The sequence below is a fragment of the Elephas maximus genome, chromosome X (genome assembly GCF_024166365.1).
Source record: "Elephas maximus indicus isolate mEleMax1 chromosome X, mEleMax1 primary haplotype, whole genome shotgun sequence".
NCBI classification, from domain to species: domain Eukaryota; kingdom Metazoa; phylum Chordata; class Mammalia; order Proboscidea; family Elephantidae; genus Elephas; species Elephas maximus.
Window position 1 is genome coordinate 179,978,934 of NC_064846.1, and position 23,125 is coordinate 180,002,058.

Genomic DNA, 23,125 nt, shown 5'->3' on the forward strand with positions numbered 1-23,125 from the left:
CATATCACTGCAATCCCTGCTCCGTCTTCACATGGCGTCTCCCCTCTGTCTGTCCCGTCTTCACATGGCGTCTCCCCTCTGTCTGTCTCTTATAAGGAACCCGGTCATTGGATTTATGGCCCACCCTAATCCAGGAGTCCCTGGGTTACAGTATTTTTTGCAAATAATGTGCCCACATAAATGACATAAAATGCACATTTATGAAAATAGGTCCTGGGAAGAAGGGGTTGCAAGGTTGGTAAAAAAACATTATTTGCATTAAAATATGGTAAAAGCTCGACTATTAGCTGAAAGGCTGGTGGTTCGAAACCACCCAGGGGCATCTCTGAAGAAAGGCCTGGCAACCTGCTTCCGAAAGGTCACAGCCTTGAAAACCCTGTGGGGCACACTTCTACTCTGCACCCCTGGGGTCGCCGTGAGTTGGAATTGACTCGATAGCAGCAACTAGTCCAGGCTGGCCTTCTCTCTAGGTCTGTACCTTAATCTCACCTACAGAGACCCTTTTCCCAATGAGGTAGCATTCAGAGGTCCCGGGGCTGAGGGCGTGGACATGGCTTTTGGGGGCGCCGTTCATTGGAAGCCCTGGGTTACGGCTGAAAGGGACTTCCATGCTGTGGGTATGGGCACAGCAGGGGGACAGAGCCCTCTAGAGGGCCCCAAAGACAGAGCAGGAAGTGGAGCCAGGCCCTCGGCAGAGTGTGTGGCCCTTCCTGACTGTCATCAACCCGATTTGGGATGAGTCCCTGTTAGAAGTCGCGAGGGAGAGCAGGTTGGAGACCACTAGCCAAGGCCGGCAGAAACAGACCCATTTACTGTGTACCTTACAGTTGATCACGCTGACATTGTTTGCCGTTGTCTAGTCGGCCCGGACTCACCGCACCCCCACGCACAACTGAACGAAACAGTGCCCGGCCCTGAGCCACCCCATGATCTGTTCTGGATCAGATCCTTAAGACCCACTGGGTTTTTGCTGGCTGATTTTTGGAAGTAGATCTCCAGGCCTTTCCTCCTAGTCTCTCTCAGTCTGGAAGCTCCACTGAAACCCGTTCAGCGTCATAGCAACACGCAAGCCTCCACAGACAGACGGGTGGGGGCTGTGTCTGAGGTACACTGGCTGGGAAGCGAATTCAGGTCTCCCAAATGGAAGGCGAGGATTGTATCATGGAACCACCACTGTCCTGCTATAAACGGTCATTAAAAAAATTGAAAAGCCAGTTGCCCTACAGTTAACTCTGACTCATAGCACCCCGTGTTTGTCGGAGTAGAACTGTGCTCCGCGGGGTTTTCAGTGGGTGATTTTTCAGAAGTAGATTGCCAGGCCTTCCTTCTGAGACACTCCTGGGTGAACTCAAACCACCAACCTTCCAGTTAGCAGCCCGGGGGGTTCAATGTTTGCACCGCCCGGGGACTCACGGTTGGTCGTAGAGGACAACAACCCCAAACCAAGACGTGACTTTGCTTCCAAAGATAAAAACACAAACCAAACCAGATCGGAGGGAACCTGAGTCTGCAAACCTACCTCCAGGGGCCTAGCGGCACCTCATGGGGGTCTGACGTTTCTCTGCCCGAGCTGGGCCACAGGGACCAGATCCCGCCCCAGGAGGCAGCTGAGGGGGCCAGCTGGTGGTACCAGGGAAGGGCAGAGACGCTTGCAGCACCTGGGAGACTGAGGGGCCAGCCCCTCCCTCCATCACACTGGTCTCCACACATGGCAGGACGGCCTGGGGTCAAGGTAAAGGGCAGTGTCCAAATTCCCCAACCCCCAGACGGCGGAACTGTGATTGCGGCCACCTGCCTCAAGCACGGGCTGGGAACTCCCAGAGGCTCCTGGGCTTACTTCCCCCTGGGGTGTGCGGCCTCCCACTCCTGGCTGTCTCTGGGAGCAGCCACGGAGGAGTGGGGTGACCAGCCTGTGCCCTCTATCGGGGACGTATCTGACATTAGCCCTGGGAACCCTTCAGTCCAGCAAACGTGGACAGCGAGTGACCCCAGCTGAGCGCCACACAGGCCTCCAAGAGGGGTCAGAGCCTTGAAGGGGTCCACAGCTGACGTGGGGTGTTGGTGGGTGGTGGGGGGCCTGGGGACCTGAGAGACAGATATGGGGTTTGGGGAGAACAGGGGCTGCTTTGGCTAGATCTTGGGGACCTGCAGGGGGTACGCCATAGTCTGTTGTGGGTTCAGTTGTGCGCCCAAAAAAGACGTACCCAAGTCCCAACCACAGTACCTGTCAATTAGCCCCTGTTTGGGTGTGTTGTGGTTAGCTGCCATGGATCCGGCTCCAACTCACGGCGACCCCGTGCACAACAGAACAAGACATCACCTGGTCCGGCGCCATCGTCACGATCGTTGGTACGCTTGAGTCCATCGTTGTGGCCACTGTGTCACTCCATCTCATGAAGGGTCTCCCTTGTGTTCACTGACCCTCCACTTTACCAACCATGACGTCCTTTTCTAGCGATTGGTCTTTCCTGATGACACGTCCAAAGTCGGCACCAGAGCCAAACACTGCCCGGTCCTCGCCATCTTTGCCATCGTGGGTGCGCTCGAGTCCGCTGTTGCAGCTAACTGCGTTTCTCGAGATCACTCTCCTCCGTGCGGACAGTTAGCCTCAATCCTGGTCTACTGCTGCGGCGACTTAATTCACAAAACGTCGACACTAAAAATATTCGAGGGACCCTGTGTTTAAACGCACCGCATATCCGGGGAGAAAACGGTTGTTCCTAGTTGCCCTGGAGGCGTTTCCGACTCCTGGCGACCCCACGTGTGACAGAGTAGAACTGTGCTCCATAGGCTTTTTCTAGGCTGTGATCTTTATGGAAGCAGGTCACCAGGCCTTTCTTTGGCTGCATGGCTGGGTGGGTTTGAACTGCCAACCAGGAACCTTAGTGGCAAAGTAGCCCTCATGTGGTCCCTGGAATATACTGAGATGACCGACCTCCTTCTCAGCCCCACACGAAGGCCAGAGGCTGCAGGAAGTGGAATCCTGAACTGTGGGGAGGGTGGGGGGATGGGGGGGTCCAGAGATCAAAGGGGAAACCACTGTGGGGAGAGCAGACGGTGGAATCTGAAATTTCACACACTGGGGGCTTGCAGCCTTGCGATGTGGCTGTCTCATGTGGCTCTAGAAAACCAACTCTCAGTATCAATTTTAATTTGACTTCCTCACTGTTGTGGGTTGAACTGTGTCCCCCAAAAACATGGGTTGTAAATCCTAACCCCTATATCTGTGGTTGTAATCCCATTCGGGAATGTGTTGTCTTTGTTATGTTAATAAGACAGGATAAGTGTAGGGTGTATTTTGAGTCAGTCTCTTTTGAGATGTAACAAACCAACCAAACCCGCTGCCTTCCAGTCGATTCAGACTCCTAGTGGCCCTATAGGACAGAGCAGAACCGACCCACAGGGTTTCCAAGGAGCAGTGGTGGATTCCAACTGCCTACCTTTTCGTTAGCGGGCAAAGCTCTTAACCACTATGCCACCAGGGCTCCTTTTTGAGGTATGAAAGAAATTAAATAAGCAATTGAGCAGAAGGGAGGTGAGGGAAGATGGGTGCCAAGACACATGGAGGTCTCCAAGGAACCCAGAAGCAGAAGCCGAAAAGGCAGGGACCTTCCCCCAGAGCCGACAGAGAGAGAAAGCCTTCCCCTAGAACCAGCGCCCTGAATTCAGACTTCTAGCCTCCTAGACTGTAAGAAAATAAATCTCTGTTTGTAAAAGCCATGTGCTTGTGGCATTTCGGTTAAAAAGAAGACACCCTCTGTCTTCATGCCAAGGCTGTGGTAGAATTCTCACCTTCCATGCGGGAGACCCGGGTTCGATTCTGGCCAATGTACCTCGCGCATAGCCCCCACCTGCCTGTCAGTGAGGCTTGTGTGTTGCTGTGATACTGACCAGGCTTCAGCGGAGCTTCCAGGCTAAGACAGACTAGGAAGAAAGGCCTGGCAATCTACTTCCGAAAACCAGCCAATGATAAAACTGATGGATTACAAAGGTCTGGTCCCCCAACCAATCACGGGGATGGCGCAGGGCCGGGCAGTGCTTCGTTCAGTTGTGTGTGGGGTCACAGTGAGTCGGGGGCCGACTCGATGGCGGGTCCTCTCAACAACATCATGTCTCTACTTTAAAACCCAAGCAGGGAAATACAGCTCAAGAGGAATTGTCACCAAAATGTTTGTTGGATTCTTTGATGACGTAGGGGGTAGGTTATAAAGAAGTTTTTTTTTTTTTCTCTCTCTCTCTCGTTAACTGTGGTAAAATGTGTATTGCAAAAAAATTGGCTGTTTGAGTCAATCTTAATGGCCCAACTCAATGAGATAAATCACACTCACCGTATAGTGCGACCGTCAGGGAAGTTTGCTTTTATAGTATACGTGTTGCGGTATTTGGAATTTTTGTTAGCAAGCAGGCTTCTCCTTAAACACCCGACCTGCCCTCCACCTATCCCCACTTGGCCCTCTTTCAGAAAAACCAAAAAAACCAAACCCGTTGCCATTGAGTCAATTCCGACTCATAGTGACCTTATAGGACAGAGTAGAACTGCCCCACAGAGTTTCCAAGGAGCGCCTGGTGGATTTGAACTGCCGACCTCTTGGTTAGCAGCCGAGCTCTTAACCACTGCACCACCAGGGTTTCTGCCCCCTTTCAGGTATATGAGAATATGTAACAGTCCAACTACTTCTTTGAGAATAAAGGCCACTCTTATCACACTCTTATCTTAAAGGGTTAATGAAGTCAACTGCTAACTGAAAGACTGGAGGTTTGAGGCCACCCAGAGGTGCCTTGGAAGAAAGGCCTGGCAAACTATTTCCCCAAAATCAGCCATTGGAAACCCTGTGGGGCACGGTTCTCCTCTGCCACACAAAAGGGGTTTCCATGAGTCCAAGTCAACTCGATGGCACCTGGTTATCACAACCCAATGGATACACCTTTTAAATAACGAATAGAAAATACTTTTAAAATAAACATTTTAAGTACCCTTTTCTAAAAGATAAAATAATGTGGAAACGCTACTATAAAAATATTCAAGGGGATCAAGTAGACACATGAGACTATGTGGGCAGCTCCTGTCTGGAGGGGAGATTAGAGGGCAGAGGGGGTCAGAAGCCGGCCAAATGGACACGAAAAGTCAGAGCGGAGGGAAGGAGTGGGCTGTCTCATTAGGGGGAGAGCAATTAGGAGCATATAGCAAGGTGTATATAAATTTTTGTGTGAGAGTCCGACTTGATTTGTGAACTTTCACTTAAAGCACAATAAAAATTTAAAAAATATATATATTCAAGGGAGATCATGCTTAAACTCACCACCCAATGAGCCCAGCTTTTAAAGAACTCTTATAAAAACGCATGCTTTTAAAATAAATATTTCAAATGTGCCTTTACAAAATAAGACAATATGGGTATGTTAACATGAAAAATATCTGGGGTGGGGGGAGTCACGCTTAAATTCACTGCATTTTCATAAACTAGCCCGCGTGAGGTTAGTCCCTGAATGTATTGAGGAGACACGTATTTTTTGAAAACGTATTCAAACGTGTGAATTAAAAAAAAAAAAAAAAGAACCTGTAAACCCCCTGCCTCTGGAAAGCGGAACCTTGTCCACCTATTGTTATGCTCCTCTGGGACGTGTTTCATAACCTCGGGGCCCTTAATTAAGTCCGCTGCAGTTAAACACCGTCCCACATTCTTCGGGGTCCTGTCTTCTGCTCCTGTCTACAGAAAAGGGATGGGGGAGGAGGGTCCTTGAGCCCCCGCTGCCCCCAGGACAGCCGGCCCAGGACCGCAGCCAACCCCAACCCGCAGCCGCAGTAAGTCACGGGAAGTGGGGGCTGGAGGGCTGTGAACAGAGCAGTAACCAAGACTGCGGAGACGCTTCCCTGTTCATCTCAAAGATGCTGTTTGGATTTCGGGGAGGGTGTTCAGCGCTTGTTACTGTCGTTAGTGTTTTTGTTGGCTGCTTTTATCCAGTTGGCCCCGGCTCACGGCACCCGCATGCACAATGGGACGAAATGCTGCCCGGGTCCAGCGCCGTCGCCGTGATTGGTTGTGGATGGGAACCATGCCATCCATAGCTTTTTCATGGGTTGATTTTCAGAAGTAGATGGCCAGGCCTTTCTTCCTAGTCTGTCTTAGTCTGGAAGCTCCACCAAAACCTGCCCACCATGGTGACCCTGCTGGTATTTGAAATACCAGTGGCCTAGCTTCCAGCCTCACAGCAACACGGCAGCCACCACAGCACCACAAACTGTCAGATGGGGGGGCGGTATGTCATATTAAACTCCCCTGATCTGCGATAGCGAGCACACAGAAAGACCTTTGGGTGAGAAAAGCCTAACCTCTCATGCTTGACCTCAAACCTCATGTGAAAATTGTTTTTCTTGCTACTGTTGCCGCCGAGTGGTCATGGCGACCCCATGCACGACAGAACCAAGCACTGCCAGGTCCTGCACCACCTCCATGATCGGTTGTGGATAGGATGGTTGCGGTCCATAGGGTTTGTCATTGGCTGAATTTTGGGAGAAGATTGCCAGGCCTTTCTTCCTAGTCTTTCTTAGTCTGGGAGCTCTGCTGAAACCTGTCCAGCATGACAGCAACACATGAGCCTCGACAGACAGATGGGTGGTGGCTGCACACAAGGGACGTTGACTGGGAATCGAACCTGGGTCTCCTGCATGGTAGGTGAGAATTCCACCAGTGGGCCACCACTGTCCCCTCCAGCACATCTTAGGGGGTACCATTTTAACCCAGGCACAGCCAAGTCCTGCGCAGCCTGTGGGCACACATAGAGAGAGGACAGAGACCCAAAAGGAGTCGTGGGGCTTGGTGGGGAGGGGACAATGAGGATGGCTGAGGTTGCTACAGGAAACACGCATCTTTGCACACCTGAAGATGTGTGAGCACGAAATAACTAACCCATCCTGTCAGTTACAATAGCAATTCTCGCTCTAACGGTAATCACCCCACTTTACCAGTGCCCGTTACCGTCAGGTCCACTCAAATCACAGCGGCCCCATGTGTGTCAGAATAGAACTGTGCTCCACAGGGTTTTCAGTGGCTGATTTTCAAACATCGGTCACCAGGCCTTTCTTGCAAGGCACCCCTGGTTGAACCTGAACCTCCAACCTTCAGTTAGCAGCGGGGCGAGTTGACCGTTTGCACCACCGAGGGACTCCTAAACTGTTTACTATCAGTCCATTCTGACTCCTGGCGGCCCCCACGTAGGTCAGAAGAGAACTACACTCCATGAGGTTTTGAGGGGCTGGTTTTTCAGCAGCGGATCACCACGCCTTTCTTCGAGGCACCTCAAGGTAGACTCCAGTGACCCACCCTTTTGGTTAGCAGCCGAGCGTGTTTACCGTTTGCACGACCCAGAGACGCTCAATCACACTCAAAGTGAAAGTCAGCTCTCTCCAAACCTAGCCAAGCCAGAACTCCCTGAGCACCTGCCTTTGGGGTTTTTTGTTTGTTTGTTTTTTGATGTTTTTGTTTCTTACAAACAATAATAATTGGCATCGGTTGAGTGCTGACTGTGCCCTGCAATTGAGGCTGTATAGGACAGAGTACAACTGCCCCATAGAGTTTCCAAGGATTGCCTGGTGGATTCAAACTGACCTTTTGATTAGCAGCCATAGCTCTTAACTGCTATGTCACCAGGGTTTCCAGAATTGAGGCAGGCACTATTATCATGGCCCTGGTTTTATGGATAAGGAAACTGAGGCACAGCAAGCTAAGGCATTTGCCAGAGACTCCTACCCACAGAGGAAAGATGGGTGGCTGGACCCTGAGTGTAGACAGCAGGTGGTACTGAGCCTCGGGGCATCCCTTTGCCTTGGAAGGAAGGCGAGGTGGTCGAGGGCTCTGGGACTGGCCCTCTGGGTATGGACATAAAGACTTGTATCGGTCAGCACCCAGCTCCATGTCCTCCTAAAGAGAAGGCCCACATTCTGGAGGCAGGTGGAGTCAGAAAGCAGCACCTCCCTGCCCCCCACACAGCTCTGTCCATGGCCTGGTCTGGGGATACTGAGCTAAGACCACTCAGAGTGGGCAGGTCTTGTCCACTCCACACCAGGATCCCAGAGAAGTGGACCACTGATTGAGAAACTTTGATGGACACCTGGCATCCACCAGGGCACGGGAAACCCTTAGGAGACTAAGGAGAGCCAGCAGGTGACCTCTCATCCCTCAAGACTCTGAGCCCTTGAGGGTGCAGGGGAGGCGTCCACAGGCTTGTAACCTCCACATGTAACACCTTGCTCGGCACATAGAATGTGCTCCATCTGTGCTTCTGAAATGATCCAAATAAATGCAAGTACACATCATGACTCCCTTGGTGGCACGTGCTAGAAACATAACTCAAGCTAGCATAGGTCAGTGCAGAAATTCGGTGGCTTTGGCAATTAGGAATTCCAGGGCCGCTTCAGGCATGGCTAGATCAAGGTGCTTAAGTGGTTGTCAGCTCTTGGTCTCCCTCTTTTATGTATTTCACCTCTGCTTCTGTCTGCCTCCCTTGGCTGCAGGCTTTAGTGTCTCTTGTGAACACAACTTGCTCTGGGTGATGGGGAGGTGGGTCTCTGGTAGCCCTGGGCCTCCATCTTTGCAGAGTAGAACCCAAAGGCAAAGAGACACCCTCTCTCACCCAGCAACTGTGAGTCACAGCTCTCAAAGAGTTCTGATTGGTCTTGTTGGGATCTCCTGATTCTGTAGCAGAAGTCAGGTTTGTGGGTCTGCTTCGGTACCTTGATGAGGAAGGTGGTGGGTCAACATTATTACTGCCCCTTCTTTCTGTCCAGTCACTCGCTTATGCACTCTGCATTTACCAAGAATATCCTGTTCATTAATTTACTCATTCATTCATTCATGCAATCTGCACGTACCAAGAACATCATTCATTAATTTACTCATTCATCCACTTTGCATTTATCTAGAAGGTCCTTTGTGTCATTCATCCATCCACCCATCCACCATCCATCCATCCAACCATGCATCCACGCATCCACACATCCACCCATCCACCCATCCACCCATCCACCCACCCACCCATCCACCCATCCACCATCCACCCATCCACCTGTCCACCCATCCACCATCCATCCATCCGTCCGTCTGTCCATCCATCCACCTACCCGTCCATCCACCTACCCGTCCATCCATCCATCCGTCCATCCACCCATCCACCCATCCACCCACCCACCCACCCATCCACCATCCATCCGTCCGTCCGTCCGTCCACCTACCTGTCCATCCACCTACCCGTCCATCCTTCCATCCGTCCATCCATCCATCCATCCATCCGTCCACCGGTCCACCCGTCCACCCGTCCATCTGTCCATCCACCTACCCATCCATCCACCTATCCATCCATCCTTCCATCCATCCATCCATCCATCCGTCCGTCCATCCATCTGTCCATCCATCCATCCGTCTGTCCGTCCATCCGTCCGTCCGTCCACCTACCCGTCCGTCCACCTACCCGTCCATCCATCCATCCTTCCATCCACCCATCCATCCATCCATCCATCCATCCATCCATCCATCCATCCGTCAGTCCGTCCGTCCGTCCGTCCGTCCGTCCGTCCGTCCGTCCGTCCATCCATCCGTCCATCCATCCGTCCATCTGTCCGTCCATCCGTCCATCCATCCATCCATCATTCACTCCACATATATCAACAACGTTCCCTGTGCCATTCATTCACTCATTCATTCATTCAGTCTGCATTTTTCTAGAGTGTCCTACGTCCTGTGTGACATCCTTTCATTAGCCCATTCACTCATTGACTCCACATTGATCAAGGTCAACCTCGTGTCACTCATGCATGCACTCATTGATTCGCTCGGCATTTACTGAGAACATCCTGGTGGGAAACCCTAGACTAAACACTGAGGATTCAGAGGTATCTGTGGTCAATGCCCGATGGGAGGAAGGGCCCTTGCCCAGGACGACACAGGGGCCAGCTGTCCCGGGGCCAGGGGACACAGACCTGCACACGGTATCCTCATAGGTAAGGGTGCAGCGAGGAATTCAGAGGGGCGGCAAAGAGGGTCAGGATGTCACCCAGCTATCCGCATCGCCATGGCCTAAGGCAACTGTCCATGTGTCCTGTGCAGAGGGGTGAGGGGTCAGGTGGGCAGGCTGGAGCAGCAGAAACCAAGGTGAGAAGGTGTCAGTGACCCCGGACTCAGCTGGGCTGGTTCCAGGCCGTGGACTCACAGCTGCTGCAGGTCCAGCTGGACTGTGATACACAAGAGAAATGGGGTTAAGATAAGCACTTCATCCCAGTCTTTCATCTGTGACTGGTTTGCATAGCGTGGACTAATTGCTTCCTTCCCTCCAAGCGTTATTGGTGGGGACAGTCGTGGCTCAGTGGTAGAATTCTTACCTCCCGTGTAGGAGACCCGGGTTCGATTCCCGGCCAGTGCGCCTCATGTGCAGCACCACCTGTCTGTCAGTGGAGGGTTTAGTGTCACTGTGATGGTCAACGGGTTTCAGCGGAGAGTCCAGACTTAAAGAGACTAGCAAGAAAGGCACGGCAATCTTCTGAAAATCAGCCAGTGAAAGCCCTGTGGAGCGTTAACAGTCTGATCCACAACCGACCACGAGGTTGGCATTTAGTTCTGTCATGCATGGGGTTGACTGAACAAGAACCCACAACAACGAGTATTTTGGGGGGCAGAATGGGGCTGCAAGATGCTTCTGCTCACCAGGCTGAGGGGCTCCTGGGTGGCCTGGTGTTGGGCAGCGGGCATGGGGAACCCACTGAGACCCTCTGCATCCCTTTCCTGGGTTTGTCTTGTTCTCAAGCCCTCCCGAGGCACAGGCAGGCATACAACCATCTACAGGGTCAAAGTGAACATCCTCAAACGAGGCTGGCCCTCTGTGTGACAAGAGGCAGGCGCACTCCAGGGTCCTAGTCTGGGCCCCTTCTCCTCCTTGGGAATTCTTGGCACAAAGTGTGGCCCCAGAAGCCCCTGCTGTGATGGGGGGGAGAGGGCAGGGATGATGAGAGACTTGGCCGGGGATGGGGCAGGGTGAGGGGCTCATAGATGTGGGCTCATATCCCACACGGACCCTCCTATGTGGAGACCATCGCAGGGCTGAGGCGTTTTTCTGAGGCAGAAGAGCTGAAGCAGCACCTTTCATTCGCTGTGCACAACACTCAAGCCCTGTGTGCCTCGGTTTGCCCACATGTGAAGGGGGAAGGTCTTCACAGGGTTGCAGGAAGGTTTTATGAGAAAGTTTGCAAGCATTCCTCAGGATAAGCGCTTGCTGGGGGACGTTCAGTGCCGGCGGGGGCCCCTGGCCTCTGTGCTGCAAGAAGGCTGGGCTGTAGCGCCCCAGATGGGCTGTGGTCACAGGAAATCAGGAAGTAAGAACAATAGCAGGCAGCCGTGACCTTGAGCCTCCAACGGTCGCTTCCGGGATCCCTGAGAGTGGCCACGCCGCCCCTCCTCACCTGTCCTGAGATTCAGTGCAGCCAGGGATTAGGGACCAGGACACCGGGAACGGGGTGGCGTTCAGGACACCGGGGGGCAGGCGCGGGGCTGGCCGCTTCCCCAAGGCTGCGGCTTTGTCTCTCTCCTCGCTCTGTCTCCCTGTCTCTCTTTTTCTGTGTCTCTCTATCTCTTTCTCTCTCCTTGTCTGTCTCTCTCTGTCTGCCTCCCCCATCTCTCTCCCTTTGTCTCTCTCCAACTGTGTCTGTCTGTCTCTGTCTTTCTGTCTCTCTCCCTCTATCTCTGTCTCTCTCCTGCTTTCTCTCTGTCTCTCTACCTCTGTCTCTTTCTCTGTGTCTCTCTCCTGCTTTTTCTATCTCTCTACCTGTCTTTTCTGTCTCTCTCTCCCTCTTTTTTTTTTTTTTTTTTTAAACAAACCCGCCCAACTTAATCACAGCTGTTGGGAATTGGGTTCAGTGTGACAGACGTGCTTGTATTTACCAGTATGTGTGACTTCCTCGGAAACCCTGGTGGTATAGTGGTTAAGTGCTATGGCTTTTAACCAAGAGGTCAGCAGTTCAAATCCGCTAGGTGCTCTGTAGAAACTCTATGGGACTCTGTCCCATAGGGTCACTGTGAGTCGGAATTGACTCGACAGCAGAGGGTTTTTTGGCTTGGTGACTTCTTTGCTCCTTTTTTCCTGGCAGGCATCACTCTAGTCTCTGCCTCCATCGTCACATGGCCATCTGTCTTCCTTCTCTGTGTCTGTCTGTGTGTCTCACATCTCCCTCTCCGTTGTTGTCTCATAAGGGAAACCCTGAGTGACACAAACGGTTAACTAAGCGCTCCACTACTAACCAAAAGGTTGGTGGTTCGAGTCCACCCGGAGGCACCTCAGAAGAAAGCCTTGGCAATCTACTTCTGAAAAACCAGCCATTGGGAAGTCTGCGGAGCGCAACCCTACTCTGACGCACGCGGCGTCTTCGCGAGTCAGAGCAATTGGTGGTGGCGTGTGTACAGCGCACATAACATAAAAGTTACCGTTTTCTAGTCTTTTTTAAGTGAACAATTCAGTGGTATTTAGGACATTCACAATGTTGTGAAGCCACCATCTCTATTTAGTTCCAGGACATTCTGAGCACCCCCAGAGGAAACCCTGTACCTGTGAGTACTCACTCCTTATCCACTCCCCGCCCCCAGCTCCTGGTAACCACTAACCACCTTCTGTCCCTATGTATTTTCCTATCAGTGAGATCATCCAGTATCTGTCCTTTTGTGTCTTATTCCACTCAGATGACGTTTTCCCAGTCCATCCACGTCTTCGCACGAATCAGGGCTTCATTTCTCTTTATGGCTAAGGGGTCAATATTCCATGTTGACGTTGTGTTCAACCATTTGTGTTGATCGACACTTGAGCTGTTTCCAGTTTGGAGCGGCAAGCGACAATGAACCCTGGTGTGCACGTGTCTGTTTGCATCGCTGCTTGCAAGTCTTTTAGGTCTTTCTTTCTAGTCTGTCTTAGTCTAGAAGCTCCACCGAAGCCTGTTCTGCATCACGGCAACGCTCAAGCCTCCACCGACAGACAGGTGGTGGCCACCCGTGAGGTGCCCTGGCCGGGAATTGAACCCAGGTCTCCCACCTGAAAGGTGAGAATTCTATCACTGAGCCACCCTGCACCCACCCAGTATTTTTGTTTTTGTTAAGTGCCGTCGGGCTGACTCCAAGTCATAGTGACACCATGTGTAACAAAGTACACAAAGAAACCATAGGGTTTCCTAGGCTGTAGTCTTTACGGAAGCCAATTGCCAGGCCTTACTTATGCAGACCCACTGGGTGGGTTCAAACTGCCAACCTTTCACTTAGCAGCCCGGCACTTAGCCATTGCCACCAGGGCTCTTTCAGCATAGATACAAAACCAAACCAAACCCACTGCCGTCAAGTGGATTCCAACTCATAGGAACCCTATAGGACAGAGTAGAACTGCCTCATGGGGTTTCCAAGGAGTGGCTGGTGGATTTGAACTGTGGATCTTTTGGGTTAGCAGCTGAGCTCTTAACCACTGTGTCACCAGGGCTCCTTCAGCATAGATTAAAAAACCTGTTGAGGTCGAGTCAATTCCGACTCATAGCAATTCCATAGGACAGAGCAGAACGGCCCCATAGGGTTTCCAAGGAGCAGCTGGTGGATTCGAAATGCCAACCTTCTGGTTAACAGACAAACACGTAACCACCGAGCCACCAGGGCTCCTTGCTTGCTTACGAGGACATTACTGTAGCATCCGTAACAGGCATTTTCTCCAAGCCGAGCTTCCCCGCTCACCTCGCCTCTTCTGCCATAAACACTGTTCAAACCCTCAGCTTTACTCCCTTGCAGGCCTCTGGGCTTCCCCGCCCTTTAGGGTAAGTGAGCATTTCTCATCTCAAAATGGTACGTGTATTTTATTTATAAGTGGAAGACGTGCTTGGATCTCAATCCTTCCGTAATATGTTCATCAGGCACAGTGTGTTTCTTATGTTTCATAAATATATATATATACACAGACATACATATATGCCCAAGTCCATGGCCTTCGAGTCGATTCTGACTCATCGCAACCCTATAGGACACAGTAGAGCTGCCCCATAAGGTTTCCAAGGAGCGGCTGGTGGATTCAAACTGCCAACCTTTTGGTTAGCAGCCTTAGCTCTTAACCACTACTCCATCAGGGCTCCATCTGTCTGTCTACCTATCTATCATCCATCTATCTATCTATCATCTATCTATCTATCTAATCTATCTATTTATCTATCATCTATCCCTCCATCCATCCATCTCTATCTATCTGTCTCTCTGTCCATCCGTCTGTCTGTCTATCTACCTAATTATCTATCTAAACCAAAACCAAACCCATTCCCATCGAGTTGATTCTAGCTCATAGCGACCCTATAGGACACAGTAGAGCTGCCCCATGAGGTTTCCAAGGAGCACCTGGTAGATTCAAACTGCCCACCTTTTGGTTAGCAGCCTTAGCTCTTAACCACTACACCATCAGGGCTCCATCTGTCTGTCTATCTATCTATCTATCATCCATCCATCCATCCATCCATCCATCCATCCATCCATCCATCCATCCATCCATCCATCCATCCATCCATCTATCTATCTATCTATCATCTATCTATCATCTATCTATCTAATCTATTTATCTATCATCTATCCCTCCATCCATCCATCTCTATCTGTCTCTCTGTCCATCCGTCTGTCTGTTCGTCTGTCTATCTACCTAATTATCTATCTAAACCAAAACCAAACCCATTCCCATCGAGTTGATTCTAGCTCATAGCGACCCTATAGGACACAGTAGAGCTGCCCCATAGGGTTTCCAAGGAGCACCTGGTGGATTCAAACTGCCAACCTTTTGGTTAGCAGCCTTAGCTCTTAACCACTACACCACCAGGGTTTCCATATATATATATATATATATATATATATATATATATATACACACAAGTTCTGACATGGATTGTCTTCACTTGCCCTGGGAACATGGGTCCCATATTGGAGACCCCGATCTGGGCTGCCTCTGACTAGTCAGGGCCCCTCTTATGCCATGGTGTGGGGTCCCAGCCAGCATGATAACACCACCTCCCACCCCACCCATCTGTGCGATGGAACAGGGAGGGAGGAGCGTGGTTTTGTCAAGTTGATATCTTGTACCGAGTGGTTATTATTTTGTATTCCCTAAAAGATCTGTTTCTGTGAGCCTGGGTATTTCCTAATGTCACCAAGACCACAAAAATATGCTTCGATCTCTAATTCCAGGAAGCTGCTCATTTTAAACAACAGGGAGACTGGAACAGATCTCAGAAGCAGGAAAATGTGAACACCACTGAGGGTCACACCTCAGGGCCATGGCTCCGTGGGGTTTGAGAGGAGGGAGAAAGCCCTCTCATGGATTTAAGGAAGAGAGCAATGAGGTCACTGATACCGCCTGGGCTGCTTTCCATTTTTTTTTTTTTTTTTTATTGTGCTTTAGGTAAAAGTTTACAGAGGAAATTAGTTTCTCATTAAACAATTCTGGGCTCCCTCTGAAAGGTTCCTTGGACTGGTTTTGGAGCATATTTGCCCATAAAAGATTTCATTTTACTTGAATCCACAATCAATGCCCATGGATGTAGCAGTCAAGAAATCAAACAACACATTGTATTGGGCAAATCTGGTGCAGGAGACCTCTTCAAAGTGTTAAAAAGCAAGAATGTCATGTTGAAGATTAAGGTGCGCCTTACCCAAGCTATGATATTTTCAATCCCCTCGTATGCATGTGAAAGCTGGACAATGATTGAGGAAGACCAAAGAAGAATTGAAGCCTTCGAATTACGGCGTTGGTGAAGAATACTGAATACACCATGGACTGCCAGAAAACAAACAAATCTGTGTTGGAGGAAGTACAGCCAGAGTGCTCCTTGGAAGCGAGGATGGCGAGACTGCATCTTACGTACTTTGGACATGTGATCAGGAGGGACCCGTGCGTGGAGAAGAAAATCATCCTTGGTAAAGTAGAGGGTCATCGAAAAAGAGGAAGTCCCTCAAAGAGATGGTGATACAGTGGCCGCAACGATGGGTTCAAGCATAACAACAATTGTGAGGGTGGCACAGGACCAGGCGGTGTTTTGTTCCGTTGTACATAGGGTCGCTATGAGTTGGAGCCAACTTGACAGCACCTAACAACAAGTCAATATCTATTAATCTAGAGAAGAAATTTGAGTGGTTATCTTTAAATAGAGAGTAAATTAAGGAGGCCCTGAGTGGGGCAAGCAGTGAACACGTGTGGCTGCTGACCAGAAGCCCACCCAAGTGTGCCTTGGAAGAAAGGTCTGGCTGTCTACTTCTGAAAAATCAGCCACTGAAAACCCTATAGAGCATGGCTCTATTCTGTCACAGACAGGGTCACCATGAGTGGTAGTCAACTTGATAGTAACTGGCTTTAATAAATCAGTGGGTACTCACCTCTCTTTCTCCTCTCCCCTCCTTTCCTCTCATCTGTCTGTCTGTAAGTGCATCTTTTTCTATCTGTCCCTCTCTGTCTTTTTGTCTCTCTCTTCTCTCTCTTTGTCTCTGTCTCTTTGCCTCTTTTTGTCTATTGCTCATCTCTCTGTCTCTCTCTCTCTTGACCTTTTAAACAAACCCCTCCAGCTTATCACAGCTATTGGGGTTCTGGTTCAGCGATGGCAGACATATTTCACAACTCGTATGACTTCCTCGCTCCTTTTTCCTGGCAGGCGCCAGACCCAGCAGGCGACTGTTTTCACAGAATGACACGTAAATTAAGATATTAGTGCATCCATGCAGAGCAGTTTCCTGCCCAACAGACAGCTGCTTGTTTTGCAATCCTAATTAAGGCTACAGTACTGAGAGACTCGGGTGTGGGGGTGTCGCTTGAAAACTGAAAAAACCAACAGCCATGCAAAACTAAGAAACGGGCTCCTGGCTTATTGCAGAATCGGTTCTAGGGTTGGCAATGGAGCCTGAGTTGGTTGGGTACTATGCTGAGCAAGAGACACCGAAATCAAACAGAAATAAACCTGGTCGGTCTTGCAAGACCACAGATCAAAATCTACAAGCGTATACACGGACAGGAGCATGCAAATCACCTTTAATTTGCTGTAAGCGTGGATTTCACAATCAGGAGGGAAGTCTTCATCTAAGGGAGAGAGATAAGAGCCTGCATATTAAGTGTGCTTAGTCAGGGGGGTTCGTACCCTGTGATCTGAGGGCTGTACTGAACACAGCCACGCGGTCCTCTGTCCCCCGCCCCCCGTCCCAGCCAGCTGTCAAACTCACAGCTGCTCCAGCCTCACCTTGAAGTCACTAGAACACAGTGTTCAGAGACATCAGAGCGGCAATGGAGCCGCAGGTCTGTAAACACGTGGAACCTCAACAGCTTGGGTGTGAGGGATGGAGGCATAGATGACATTCTGTCTTGGTAAAGAAAACGTTATTACAGCTTTGGAAGTGACCAGAAGGCCATGGGCAATGGGAGAGCCATCCTATGATGGCCGGCGTTGAATGGGCATTCCTGTTGCTCCACACCCTTGTCAACATTTGTCGTTGTCAGTTTTCAGATTTTAGCCATTCTGATACCTGTGTGATGGTATCTCACTGTGGTGTTAGTGGCACAGTGGTTAAGAGCTACAGTGGCTAACCAAAAAGCTGGCAGTTCAAATCCACCTGCCGCTCCTTGGAAACTCTATGGTGCAGTTCTACTGTGTCCTATAGGGTCGTTATGAGTCAGAATGAACTTAGTACCAATGGGCTTGATGACATATGATGTTGGGTCACATGTTCACTTGCGATCTGTGCATCTTCTTTGGTGAAGTGTCTGTTCAGACATTTTACCCCTTTTTTAATCAGGTTTTTTTTTTCTTATGTCTGAGTTTTAAGGGCCCCATATATATATCCTTGGAAACCCTGGTGGCATAGTGGTTAAGTGCTACAGCTACTAACCAAAGGGTTGGCAGTTCAAATCTGCCAGGCGCTCCTTGGAAACTCTGTGGGGCAGCTCTACTCTGTTCTATATGGTCGCTATGAGTTGGAATTGACTTGATGGCAACAGGTTTTTTGGTTTATATACATCCTTTATCAGATATCTGTCTTGCAAATAGTTTCTTCCAGTCTGTGACTTGTTTTTTTTTTTTTTTTTTGCAATGGATTAGGGTTATTCGTTTGTTTGCTTGTAATGGATTAGGGTTATATTTAGGGTTAGGATTAAGCTTAGTGTTAGGGTGAGGTTTAGGATTAGGGATTGTGTTAAGGTTAGGCTTAGGGTTATGGCTAGGTTTAGGTTTAAAATTAGGGTTAGGGTTAGGGTTAGGTTTAGGTTTAGGATTAGGTTTAGTTTTAGGATCAGGGTTAGGTTTAAGGTTAGGGTTAGTTTAGAATTAGGATATAGGGTTATGGTTAGTATTAGGATTAGAGTTTTGGTTTAAGGTTAAGGTTAGTTTTGTTTTTTTAATAACGTTTTATTGTATTTTCTCTGAAGATTTACAGAGAACTTTAGGTTCCCAGTCAACAATTTCTACACAAGTTGTTCAGTGACATTGGTTGCTTTTTCCCAGTCCTTGAACATCCGTGGTATTTCTGTTCGGGTTGTTCCATTTCCAATAATCTGGTTTTCCTGTCTCCTTACATTCTCCTCTTTGTTTTAAAGTAACTGTGTCTCATTGTATTTGATACAAGTGACTTTAAAATATGGCTTATCTTTTCATTCTCTTTACACTGTCTTTTTTAGAGCAGAAGTTTTTAATTTTAATGAAGTCCAACCTATCCATTTCTTCTCTCATGGATGATGGTTTTGATGTTGTAACTAAAAAGTCACAATAAACCCTCCCAGGTCACCTCAATTTTCTTCTCTGTTATCTTCCAGTAGGGGAAGATGCTGGATTTCACCGTCCATCTGTAAATACAATTTGAAACCTCAGTGAGGTGCCCCTTCTCATCCCCGGAGAGGAGAGGTGAGACAGGTTGCTTACACCATTGTTGGTGAGGATCCGAGAAATGTCTGCTGTCTTTCTCTGTGAGGCATGAGCTCGCGTTGATGCCACTTACTGAAGGGATATTTGTAGCTACCCACCTCCATTTAAAATATGCACACCCTGCAAGTATACAAGATTAGATGGGTAACACCTGCTCAAAAGCAAAGACGAGAAGGAAGGAAGAGACAGGAAAATTGGACGAATGGACACGGGGAACCCGGGGTGGAAAGTCAGACAGCGCTGACATAATGGGGATTGCAATCAATGTCACTAAACCATTTGCATATACATTTTTGAATGAGAAACTAATTTGCACTGTAAACTTTCACCTAAAGCACAATAAAATTAAAAAAAAATATATGTACATCCTTCAGGTCAGCAATTGTAGTCCTAGGAAGCTACCCTAAGAAGCATGTTCACACGTGTACAACAAAAATGCTTACGGGGCGTGTGAGTATGTCAACATCGCCTGAAGCAGGTGAAGTCCTTCTAAATGCCACCTGGTGAGGAGCATTTTTACACAAACCATGAGCCATCACTCTATGGGAAGGGACAGAGAGGACTCTAGGCAGGCATGAGACATTCTCCAAGATACGCAAAGTGAGCCAATACGGGTAGTCCTCGACTTACGATGACGACATACTAGTTACGACACTTTAGATCATGTGGGTTTTTTTTGTCCATCTTATAGTTTTTTATAGTTAGCAAGTTAGCAATACATACTACATACAGTGTTGCAGTGTGTAATTTGCTGATGTTACCGTTCTCAGAGGTATCACGCAGATGCTTACCTGTAATGTTTCTAACCCCCAAAGACAGATGAACATCAGATCTATAAAGATACAGATAATAAAAGGCGATAATAAAGAAAACTAAATAAATAAATGAGGTATTCAACTTAACGTCAGAACAGGCGTACGACGGAGTCATCAGGAGGGAACCCTGTCATAAGTCGGGGACTACCTGTGTTGATGGATGATAGTATCTAAAATAAAATCTCACCTGTGTGTGTGCACGTGTGTGCACACCTTTGCATATCGAACACCTACAGACAAAGGTCTGGGAGGAGATGGATTGAGTGGCTCCCAGGGGAGATCTCTGGGGCGGGGGAGATGGGGCTAGGTGGTGAGGGGCTGACGGACACCCAAACACTGCTGTCTCTTTTTGCTCTTTCACTCGGACCAAGCAGGTGCCTGCCTTGTAATTTGTTGTTTTCGGTGCTGTTGAGTCGATTCGGATTCATAGCGACCCCACATGACAGAGGAGAACTGCCTCATAGGGTTTCCTAGGCTGTAATCTTTACAGGACAGATTGTCAGGTCGTTGCCCCACAGAGAAGCTGGAGGGTTCAAACAGCTGACGTTTCACTTAGCAGCAGAGCACTTAACCATCGTGCCACCAAGGCTCCTTCAGTATAGATTTTAAAAACAAACAAACCTGTTCCCATGGAGTCAATTCTGATTCACAACAACCCTATAGAACAGAGTAGAACTGCCCCACAGGGTTTTCTAGGCTGTCATCTTTACAGAGGAGCCCTGGGGTGGCACAGTGGTTAAGAACTCAGCTGCTAACCAAAAGGTCCCCAGTTCGAATCCACCAGCTGCTCCTTGGAAACCCCATGGGGCAGCTGTACTCTGTCTTATAGGGTCCCTGTGAGTTGGAATCGACTCGACAGCAATGGGTTTGGTTTTGTTAGAATCTTTATAGAAGCAGATTGCCAGGTCTTTTTTTCCTGAGAAGCGGCCAGTGCTTAACCACCCCTCTACCAGGGGTCCTTCACAGTTACTCTAGGCCAGGGTTTCTCCCCCTTGGCACAGTGGACATTTGGGGCCAGGTGATCCTTTGTTGCAAGGGCCATCCTGTGCACTGTAGAGTGTTGAGCAGCATCCCAGGTTTCCACCCACTAGATGCCAATAGCACCCCCCACCCAGTGGAGACAACCAAGAACGTCTGCAGACACGGCCAGTGTCCCCTGGCGGGTGGGGGCAGGGGGACGGAGGACAGAGGCGCCTGGTTGAGAACGGACGGGTTAAGCCTAGCCATCTGCCTTCTCCCTTTCCCCAGTATCTATCACAGGCTAGACGACCTATTGAGTCTCTAAATGGATAATCAGGACTCTGGGTGCGTGAATGGCGACCACAAGACCCTGTTGTAAAACCTGGGCCACCCCTATAACACAGTAGCCCCCCTTATCTGCAGGGGACACGTCCAAAGACCTCCCGTGGATGCCTGAAACTGCCGATGGTACCCAACCCTACATATGCTATGATTTGTCCTATCCAGGCATAGTTATGATAAAGCTTGACTTATAAATTAGGCGCAGTAAGAGATTACTAACAATAACTAATAATAAAATAGAATAGTTGGAATGATACCCTGTAATAAAAGTTACGTGAACGACAGAGCGGGATGGCTTGTGGTTTTATGTTATATACTCATTTAACATGTTTAAAAACGAAGTTGACCGTGGGTAACGGAAACCTCAGATAAGAGGGGCCTCCTGTGTCACCGGGGGGTGTTTCGTTCTGTTGTGCGTAGGGCCGTCAAGAGTCGGAACCAACGCAATGTCGCCTAACGACAGCAGCTACTGTATCAGTTGTTCTAAATCCACGCAGCCAGTCGCGCTGACCGGCCAGCGAATGCCTCTACCACCCCTGGGCCTGGAAAGAGGCCTACACGTGGATGACACAGAATTTGGGAGGGGGGTCCCCAGAGCTGTGGGTCCCTGTGATAAGACATGCTGAGATACCTTGGCTATTGCTGGGAGGGAACCTGACGCTTGTCCTCAGCCCTGGGATCAACGCCACGAGACGGGCGAGGAGAGGGGATATGAAGCCACTCACTCTTGCCTTCTGCAAAGCTTTTCTCTGTTAATACACTCCTTTCCTTCCGATGGAGCCCTGGTGGCACAGTGGTTAAGAGCTTAGCTGCTAACTAAAAGGTCGGTAGTTCAAATGTACCAGTCGATCCTTGGAAACCCTATGGGGCAGTTCTAGTCTGTCCTGTAGGGTCACTATGAGTCAGAATCGACTCAAAGGCAACAGGTTTTTTTTTTTTTTTGGTTTTCCTGCCAATCCAGGAGAAAGATGTGGCAGTCTGCTTCCCTAAAGACGGCAGCCTTGGAAACCCCATCGGATGGTTTTACTCAGTCCTATACAGTCAGTATGGAAGCCCTGGTGGTGTAGTGGTTAAGAGCTACAGCTGCTAACCAAAAGATCGGCAGTTCAAATCCACCATGAAGTCCTTGGAAACCCTGTGGAGCAGTTCTACCCTGTCCTATAGGGTTGCTATGAATTAGAATCGATTCGAAGGCAGTGGGTTTGGGTTTTTTGGCTTGGTTTCCTGCCAATAAGGAGTACTGGTGGCATAGGGTTAAGTGCTCACCTGCTAATGACAAGGTCATCAGTTCAACCCCACCAGCACCTCTGCAGGAGAAGGATCTGGAGATTTGCTTCCATAAAGATTAACGAAAAGCAAATTCATTGCCATTGAGCCAATTCTGACTCATAGTAACCCTATAGGACGCAGTAGAACTGCCCCATAGGGTTTCCAAGGCCCTGGTGTCGTAACGGTTAAGAGCTACGGCTGCTAACCAAAAAGGTCGGCATTTCGAATCCCCCAGCCACTCCATGGAAGCCCTACAGGACAGTTCTGCTGTGTCGTGTAAGGTCGCTATGAGTCGGAATCGACTTGGCAGCGATGGGGTTAATCTTTACGGAAGCAGACTACCACATCTTTCTCCCACAGACCACCGGTGGTTTGAACCACTGACCTTTCGGTTAGCAGCTGAGCGCTTAACCATTTCACCACGAGGGCTCCTTCTGTAAAGATTACAGCCTGGAAAATACTATGGGGGAAGTTGTACTCTGTCACATGGGGTTGCTATGAGTTGGAATCGGCTCGACAGCAACGGGTGACCAGCACCTGCCAGTGTCAGCTGCTTCTCAAAGTTTTGTTGTTGTTGTTAGTCGTGATGGAGTTTGCCCTGATTCCTGGCCTGCCCATATCCACCAGGAGGCAACATTGCCCCAACCTACGCCATCTTTATGGTCTTTGATGTTTTAGCCCATTGTTGCGGCCACTGTGTCAATTCATCTGACCAGCAACCTGTCTGTCCGTGTGTCCTACTGGGGTGGTCTGTGTGTTACTGTGACGCTGGAAGCTAGACCACCGATATTTCTGATACCAGCAG

At 49.4% G+C, this 23,125-nt stretch overlaps 1 protein-coding gene across 3 annotated transcripts in view; it reads left to right on the forward strand.

Annotated features, from left to right (window-relative positions):
• P2RY8 (P2Y receptor family member 8) overlaps positions 1-23,125 on the forward strand; it is a 52,700-nt gene that overhangs the window by 9,219 nt on the left and 20,356 nt on the right. The window contains exon 1 of one of the 3 annotated variants that reach the window (XM_049871414.1): positions 4,929-5,803. The exons of the other annotated variants lie outside the window; for them this stretch is intronic. The gene's annotated coding sequence lies outside the window, so the exon portion shown is untranslated. Of the gene's footprint in view, positions 1-4,928; positions 5,804-23,125 lie in introns of those variants that run through there. 3 annotated transcript variants of the gene reach the window in all.